Source organism: Cupressus sempervirens, chromosome 9, assembly GCF_028749045.1.
Source record: "Cupressus sempervirens isolate cs-2001-9-10 chromosome 9, ASM2874904v1, whole genome shotgun sequence".
Taxonomy (NCBI): Eukaryota; Viridiplantae; Streptophyta; class Pinopsida; order Cupressales; family Cupressaceae; genus Cupressus; species Cupressus sempervirens.
Window position 1 is genome coordinate 435,947,773 of NC_143126.1, and position 10,218 is coordinate 435,957,990.

Genomic DNA, 10,218 nt, shown 5'->3' on the forward strand with positions numbered 1-10,218 from the left:
GGATGCCATAGCAGCAATGTCCTTTAGGGCTGCATTGTTAGTCTATATTTTTGTCATGCGGTCAAGTAGTTGTTGGACTATGATTGGTTCAGGTTGGGGGTTCAACATACCTAGGTCTGACATTCTGTCAAATAGTTTGAACCCGAAGTTTAACCTTCTGCTTGTAACCTACTTAACAACCAATACCAAAACCCACACCCACCAAGTGTACAATCTTTGTTGGAACTCGACCTTGATCTATACCAACATAGGTATGTCTGTTGTTGTCTCGTGGAGCAAGGCTATTGTAGAAGCACACACCTCTCTCCCACAAACACGACAACACCATAGTCCATGACCTTGCACACGAATGACCTTCAAAACCTTCACACCCTTCTTTGAACATGCAGAACAGATCTGAAGGCAACCACCGAAAATAGATCTCAATGTCCTTCGGCCACAAGGGCAACACCAAATCTGTTATCAACGACCTTCGGCAAAAAAAAAAAAAAAACTAGATCGAAACAACTCTCTCCTTCAAAATGACAACACAACAGTTCGCGGCCCTGCACACGAATGATGACTCCAGAGGAGATTAGATCCACGACAGGCACAACACAGTTATCCTGCGGCTAGGGCATCAGGAACCAACGACATCACGACGACATCAGGAACCGGAGGAGAATCCCTAATCATGACTGCTTTAGATGGGATCAAAGAAAGGTTGATGTTCTGGTACTTACAAATTTGAGATCTTGAGCTTGCAAAGAGATATGTGTTTTTTGTGGGGTGGTAGAGTGTGGATATCGTTTGTAACTATAGAGAAATTGTGCAAGGGCATCACATAGGAATTATTTTATGGTTAATGACTTTGAATGAATTAGTGAAGGCATACTGAAGATTAACATATTGTTCAGTAAGAGGCAAGATGTAAGTTTGCTTAGTAGATCACCAAGTGAGAGAGAACCAAATCCTGGTAATTAGATTATCGAAACTAAGGAAATTGCACTTGAGGATTGGGAAGATGCCACCTAGAATAATGAACCCTAGAAGGCTTGAACAAATGATGGAAGACTTCAAGAATTGTGAAGGAATTTTGAGATTGTAGATACCAAGGTATCAACATTAGAGAGGGCTATGGCACAAGTGAGTAAAAGTCACTAGATGGAATGTTCTTTACATCTAAGGATTTGATAGACTAGATTGGAGAGTTAGAAGATTCCTTTAAGCTTGAAAATATCAAAGATCCATAGAGGATTAGGTTAGTACATACTAAGTTGAAGGGTCATGTTGCCTTATGGTGGAAAGAAATAAAGAAGGACAAAGAGGAAAATGGTGAAATGAAAATCACTATATAGAGGGTAATGGTTGCTAGGTTAAAATCTAAATTCATTCTCAAAGCTAATGAATTTGAATTATTCAAGAAGTTGCAAAATGTGAAGGACATGAGTGTGAAGGAATATATCGAGGATTTCTACAAGATGACAAACAAATCTGAACATTGAGAGATATCTAAGGAGAATGTAGCTAAAAGTATTAATGGTATGAGATTTAAAATTTAGCATGAGATGAGTATGTTGTAGATATCTACAATATAAGATTCTTATCAATATGCATTGAAGGAAGAAGATAAGTTAAGGAGACAACATGGTAATCCTAGGGGAAAAGAGGAGAAACTAAGTAGTAATGACAAGGAGAAGAAAACCATTGTAGAGAAACCTGACCAAAAGACATTTAGGAAAGGAAGTGGTAGCAATGATTTCAAAGTATCTTGTTTCAAATGTGGTGGCATAGGCCATAAAGATTTTTAATGTGTGAAGGGATCTAGAAAAATCTTGCGTAAGCAAAAACTTGTGGCTCATGAGGAGCGGGCTACCAATTAACTTATGGAGAATATGGTAGAACTTGAGATTGGAGAATCTCTTATGCTTAGCAGTCCCATTTACTAAGAAGGAAGCTTAACCAATACAAAGGAGAAATTTATTCAAGACACTGTGTAAATTAGAAAGAAGATGTTGTAAGGTTGTTATGAATGATAGTAGTATTGATAATTTGGTATCACAAGTGGTGCAAAATATTGGCTTGAATAAGATTAAACATCATTTTCCTTATTAGTTGGTTTCAAGATAATCATTTGGTAGAGGTGAAAGAATAGTATTTTGTGAGTTTCAACATTGGAACTTACATAAAGTATTGCGTAATGTGGTATCTATGAGTGTTTGCCATGTTCTATTGGGTAGACCCTAGCAACATCATAGAGGAGCTATTCATGATTGCAAAAGAAACTTGGTCATGATAGAGAAGGATGAAAATAAGTTTATCTTGGTTCCCTTGAATGATGAAGGGGAAGAAGTGCAAGGAATCAGAGCATTGTAAAAAGTTACCATTCAGAGAATAAGAAGAAAAAAGTTATAACAAAGGTTGGTATGGATCAAAAGAGGGATCTTAAGATTGGATCAGAGAACAAGAGCATGTTGATTGATGAAAAAGATAGGTAAAGCAAGACAAGACTTTGGTTTTTGATCAGCGAAAGTCTTGTAGCAGAGATAAACCAAACATGCAAAAGACAAGAGTTGGTAGTTGAATTCCATCACTATCTTGCATTGATGGGATACAAAGTGTTGAGAAGAGTAAGCTAACAAAGCGGATTGAAGGAGGAACAAAGTTGTAGAGAAAGAAAGTTGAAGATAAAGAGGAAGTACGACGAAATTGGACAATTGGATTTGAAGGCTAATTCTATGCCTATCAGTTGGAAGCTTGTAATTTATGTTTTAGGACATGTTTTGTAATTAGGTTTGCACTTCAAATCTATAAACTAACATGTTGCTAGTCAATTCTACAACTTTACGATGATATAATAAGAATATAGTTCTACATTATAGTCAATTATGATGTATTAATCTTGCTTTGTGGATTTTTATTGTATGGTTCTACCAATTCTTTCAAGAACTCTCCAACCATGACTTCATCACAATCTTGCAAAAATAATCAAGGATCAAACAAAGAGAAAGGTATGTATACTATTGAATGCTTTAGTTGTGGTCACATAGATCATTATTCTACCAAATGTCCACAAGTTGGAAATGAAAGAAATGAAGAAGTATATTACGACAAGGGAAAGGACAAGCAAAATCATTACAGGAAGATGTACACTAAAGGGGAATATGAGAATAAGATTTTTTTTTAAGACACGAAGAGCCTATATGCTTGAGGGAGTAATAAATCATCTAAATAAAGTGATAGATGGAAAATTCTTTTCTTATCTATAGGAATGAAAGAAGACGCTACACGGTGTGAACATAATGGAAATGAAAAGATTGAAGACAAGGATGATACTATAGTAGATCTCAAGGAAGAACTTACTTTCACCGTAGATGAAATCAAAAGACTCGAGAAGCATAACTCAAAGTTGAAAGACCAAATAAAGATAGAGAAAACTTAGATTAGATAATTATGGATTTCAAGACTCGAGTTGAATAAGCCAAACACATCTAAGATTTTTTAAAGGAGTAGATAAAGGACAAAGAATCAGAGTACAACAAGGTTAAATATTAAATCACTTTCTTGAGAAAGGAGATAGGAAAGACTAAAGATCAGCTTAATAGAAACATACAATTTGATAAAAGTTTTGAGATGTCAGAGGACCTTTTCAACTTATAGAGATCACGATTCATCAAAAGTGGTTTTGGATTTGATGGAAAAGTTTACAAACTACAACAAAACTGGGAAGTGAGAATATGTTGCAAATCTCTAAAGTCCCAACAAAGAGGTAAGTGAGGAGGAGATGAACCAACAAGTGAATAAAAATGAAACAATAAAAAAGGAGGAAAATAAATAAGAAAAGAAGGGTAAAGCCTCACAATTTCAAATAAATAACGATGAAAATTGCAAATGGTTCTTCCTTTGAAGGTAACCACACACAACCAAGTTCAACTATTCCTTTCATGGTTATCATTTTTCATGCAATCAATATGGTCATAGACCAATAGATTGTAGAATGCATACAATAAGTGTTTTCAGATTTTTCAAAAAGAACTTCAAGTAATTTTCTCTAATGGATTATAATGTTTTGAATAATAAGATGTGACCTAACAATGATACGTCCCTTATATAAAGAAGGATTGATAATCGACAATAAGATCATCAATAATACAAACACCATATTTATTACTGACTAGAAGAACAAATGCAAAGTACAAAGACTAGAAGCACTTCAAAAGAAAGGTCAAACTCACATTGAAAGAGAAATGAGAGAGTTTAAAGAACAAATTTTCTTACGCTATAAGATATGTTAGGATAAACCACAGACATAAATAAGAATTACATGCAAATATAAACAATATCAGAAAATAATAAATCACATAGAAGAGAACACAAGATACCAAGATTTAACGTGGTTCACCCAATCCCTAGGCTACATCCACCAAACAAGTCCAATATTATTATGATCTAGTGATTGCAAACTGATTACAATCTGTAATCCCTTACAACTCAATATCACCGCAAGAAGCAATTTTCGCATCACACTTTATGAAAATCCCTAACCCTAAGCCCTTTTATACAAGTATTTTTGCTGCTTTAGGGTTAAAATTAGTTACAACATGTCGGCCATAAAATGCCGATAAAATAGCCCTAATTTTTTTTTTCCTCAGGGGCTACACAGAGAAATTATGGAGTATGTACAACTTCCCTAATTAGTCACCACAAACTAACAAGATACACATCCAAGTGATATTATTCTTAGGCTCCCCAATAAAGGAAACTTTGGTAGGGAAACCATCAACAATGAGGCTAGAGTGTTGAAGTAGCTAAGCACTTTTAGCAGTTTGATGCATAACATAAGTAGAATTAGTGGGATCTGATTGGACCATGGGGACAAAGGGGGTTGCACCAGAAGTAGCAAGGGAAATAACCCAAGACGTGGCAGAAGCCAGAATTAGAAGAGCAGTAGAAGCTTGATTTTCATCTATAACATTGACAAAATTTTCAACAAGAGTTTCCTCCTCATCAACAATCTACGAGTCCTCAAAAGAATATTTTAAAGCATGGATAGTCAAGTGGTCAACACTCCTATCCCTCCACCAAGTAGCAGAAGAACACATTTACTAAACATGTGCATAGTAGAGAAGAATAACTGACAACAAGAGGCCTTGATAATCCAATGCTTGAGTCCATGGTCTCTCGTCTACCATGGGAACCATATCTCTGAGGAGAAGAGTGGAGCTATCCATATCAACCAAAATGTGTGAGAAAGTAGAAAAACCCAAAATAGCAACACTTGACATTATCCATCTTCTGGAAACAACCAAGAGAGTTTTCGATGGCATCAAAGAAAGACATATCCTAGAAATGGAGTGGGATATTAAGAAGGAAAACCAACACTGAAAGCACATTGAGGGTTTAAGTAAGAGAGTTAAAGGATGATGTCTAAGGTTTGGCATAAAATGAACGATTCCCCCAAACTTGAGACTTACTCCAAATTAAGTTACGATCTTCAAAAGAGGAAAATGAAGCAACAAAAAATACCTTAGTAAAAGGGTAAAGTACAATATCACTAGAAACTAAGGGTTGCCAAGAACATGCTACCCAACAATACAAATTTGGAAGGGAAGGCTATAGGTCTATGAATATGCAAACCAAACCACAACTAGTGTCTATCACATTTGGGACACAAGACACAATAGAGGAGGCCTTGTCACACACAATAGGATGATATTTCTCTTGTTAAGGGATGATAGCAACATATCTTGCACACGAGCATAACTCCTTTCACCAATAAGAGTAGATTTTGGTGAGGGAACCCCAACTTTGATAGTCCTAAGACCAAAGCCACTAGAGCCATGAGCAATATCCAAGGCAACACTCACAACTCCAAACCAATTAGAAAAAGAGTTATCATTTCCAAGAGCAGTACCCATAACAACACCCATAATGCCAATTCCTATAGAAATACTTGTAGACAAATCCCCAAGAATAGTTGTCGATAACAATCCATAAGGAAATCTTGTCAAATAGTAAGTAGGACCATTGGAAGTGCTTGTTCAAAAAGAAGTCCGACCTATGAAATCAATAATAGAGCCAAACAAACCATTGGGAGTAGGCTCCCCATTGATGTCTAGCATGAAATTCGGGCCCCTAACAATGTCTAGTGAGGGATGAACTTGTAGAGAAGCCCCAAATCTTAGCACAAATCTACAAGCAAAAGAGTGGACCACTAACAATATTTTGAACGTTTTTATCTTAGATTAATGTTTGTAGACTAATCAATTATAATGTCATATTAGAAGTGTAACAATTTTGGGCATATAATTTTTTTTACAAACATACATTTTGTTGAGCTTCAGAAGAAAATACGATGATCAAAGAAAGTTTGGAACAATGAGAAAGAAATGAAGTAAAGATCCATGTTTGTACAAGTTGTACTACTTGCTTAAGATGAGAATGAATAATGACACATTGATAGTGGTTTCTCAACCCACATGACCAGTTACAAAAAGTAATTTCTCTCTCTAAAGAAGGCGAATGAAGGAATAGTAAATTCTAGGGACAATACAACGATAAAAACAATAGGTAAAATCTCATGTAGTCTAGATAATGATAGAACTAACATTAATGATTTCTTATATTTTAAAGGATTGAAACATAATTTCCTAAGTGCGAATCATATGTGTGACGAAGGGCACACTTTCATATTTCATTATAGAGTAATTGAGAGAAATAGAAAAACAATTCAAGGAATTACAAGAGTTATGCTAAATAAATCCAACAAAACTGATACCTTTAGAAAGAAGCAATTGATATAGTTGTCTACATTTCAAACTAAGCACAAATTAGAGTATATAACAAGACAAAATGGTATGAAACTTGCAGGGCCAGACTTGCAGTAGAAAAGCATTTCAAGTTATTTAGAAGAAAATGCTATATAAGAGGATGGTTAAGATTTGGTGAAAATTTCATTCTAGAAGGGATGAAGATATGTAGAAGATTGAACATTTTTTAATTTTTAATTTTTAATTTTTTATTTTGAGAGAGAGAGAGAGAGAGAGAGAGAGAGAGAGAGAGAGAGAGAGAGGTTGGGGAGGGGGGGGGGGGGAGGGGGGGCTCTATTAGATGCAAGACCCATCTAAATTTATCCAAAAGACCATCTTGAAGATTTGGCAATTAGACACAAAGGCACACAAATTTAGACAAGAAGAAGACTTCCAAATACAATAGGACATGAAAATTTGTGCTTTCTTTCCAAAGTTAAACCAAACAACTTTTCATAAGCAAGTGAAGACAACCACTATATGAAGGCTATGGAAGAGGAATTCGATGAATATGATAAAAAATGAAACTTGGGAATTTGTCCTAGGATGTAACAAAAATTTGATTAGCAATAAGTGGTCTTTTAGAAGAAAACTAAAGAAGGATGGGCCAAGTTGGAAGAAATATAGGAAGATTGACATGCAAATGTGATGGAGGTTACTTGCCTCACACATTCAACATATACTTTGATACCACTTGATGAAGGGCCACACCACTGCTACCAATTCATAATCAAAGATGAAACACCATAGAGTCAATGAGAAAATAAAAATGTTTCACAAAGCATACATTCAAAATACTTGAAATTTATTGTCTTCAAATATTTAAGGATGGGATCTTTATAACTTTTGATGCAAGAGCATCTTGGGTGTGAGTGTAATCTTGCATCACCAAAACAAATTTCTAGTTTTTTTCTTTTCTTTTTCAATAAGGGTTATTTCAATGTAGAGTTTCTATTTATGGAAGCTTACTAGTTTTCATAAGTTGGCCATTTGAGATAAGAATGCTTTGATATATTCTCTAGAGGTTCACTTTGGTTATATCAATTTGCAAGTGAAGGTTCATTGCAAGATCAAGTCTATTTTTGAAGATATTGATTTTTATATATATTGACAATGCGATATAAAAACTTTGAACTTAGTTTTGGATGCTTTAAAGGCTCTGAAAAAGGTGTCAACCCTTAGCTGATTAGAGCTTGCACAAGCTAGATGTTGTAAAGAAGTTCATGGCATTTCCAAAATGGGGTCGTAATAGCCAATCATAGCAACTGGCAATGAGTTATGGTCTCCAAAAGTTGCACCACCTTAAATGGAGGAAAATGAATTTAATTTAAAACTTATTTTATATTCCAAATGTTGTTGGGGTCTACTCTAATATAATAAAATATGAATTTAATAACATTTTAGAGTTGGCCAACCTTAAGATTTTAGGGTTAAAATTTCTAGAACCTTCTTGGGTTGTTAAAATTGCCTATATAAGGAAGGCCTGCAGGGTTGTCTTAGACAATTCTAGTGATGTATGTGGTGGCTCTAGCTTGTAGGATATTGTAAAGGAAAATTCCCATGTGACTTTGAATGCCATAATTTTTAATAGTGTAATTCCATTTTTGTGGAGATAATAAGAAACCAATTTCCTGTTCTTGTAATTTGGTGTTATTTCTCTATTTAGTTGGATGTGTTTTATTTATAGGGGAAGTAGCCTTGATTGACTTCTCACAATATGAGATCATTACAAACAATGTCCAAAAATAACCCAACAATAATCCAAGGACAACTTGAGGAATGCAATATAAAATATTGAATCTTATTTATTCCATTGGAAATAAATATTCCACCATGTCTACAAATATTAACCAATTTGGCATTGAAATATGCAAACTAGCACTTACAAGCTTACAAATTTTTCAGAATTTAATCCTTTCTTTTTGAGGACCTTACAACACTCCAAGTCACCCAACAACTTCAACATCTCTAACAAATCCAACTCCTCTAACACAAATGATGTGATCCAACCTTTATATAGAGTCTCAATTACAATAAATGATCAAAGAGTATTTTAATATCAAGTGCCAAAATTACACCACATAAGCTCTATGTGGGATTTCCATAACCATAGTTACAAATTGTAAATGTCCAACCAATAACAACTAAGCACAACCACAATGGCCAATTGGAAAATCACATTGCCTTCATGAGCCAATAAGAAAATAAATTAGACTTAACCACTAGATGAGGTGCAACTACCTTGCTACAAACATTGAATGTGTGATGCAATTAATTTCATTAAATAATGAACTTTCTCAAACTTCTAAAATGCCTCCTATTCACCTTGATAAATGAAATGTTATAAAAATTAACTTTATGATTTATTTATTTTCTTTTGTTTCTTTTTACCATTTTCTTTCTCCTTTTAAAATAAAATTATATCCTTTTCCTTTTTTTTCCCATTTTTTCTCTCTTTTTTCAACTTTTTTTTTTTTTTTTTTCTCCTTTATTTATTTTTTCTTTTCTTTTGTCATTTTTTGTCTCTTTTTTGTTGTTTATGCAAGACTTCTCTTACAACCTAGATGCTCTTGTGTCAAACACCTTGGGTAGGATTTTTCTTTTTTGAAATGGATTCAAAAAATGGAGTTGAGTGATAGTACCACTCTTTCATATTGTAAACAATCCTCAACAATCTCCATCACTGAAATTGGTACCTCTAGTATATTTTTTTCTCTTCTTCCAACACATATGGAACACGTATCCTACGTTAGCAATGTTTCTCTACACTAAACTTCCTCCAAGTGTTAATATTATTCTCATACAATCTTACGGAATTCAACCCATTTCAATTTGGTCACATCTACCATAATGCACCTATATCAAACTCTACAACATCATTTAAATATTTCTCTCTGCATATCGAAAATCCTCTTGAACTAACTTTCCCATAACATACGACTTATCATGTTCTTTATTCATTTAAATATAAAATTATTTCTCAAATTTAACATCATATAATTCATAATGATCACTATGACTACAAATTCCTTGAGTAAGTCATCTTCTTTCTCATTGTCTTTAGTCAAAGCAATCTCTTCTCCATGCATGGGGTTATCCTTACTAGGTCCTTGATCGACCTCTTTGATGCAAGGTAGGTCCGGGAAAGGAACTAATTTAGGGTAAAAGCACAAACCTGTGTCACCTTTTATAAAGGAAAAGTGATATCAGAATTTAAACTCTTCAACTTTAATGACATAAAAGTGGCATTTGTGTTTAGAATTTGAAGATGATGTAAACTAATGAAATGTGTAAAATTGGATGAAGTTTATGTCTGTAATTTTTTTAAAAAAATTGAGCGAAAATTTTATTTATTTTTGAATTTTTAAAGTCTATTTTTTAATTTTTAAAAAATGCTGAAAATATAGTGTTTTTTTCCCGTCAAACAAAT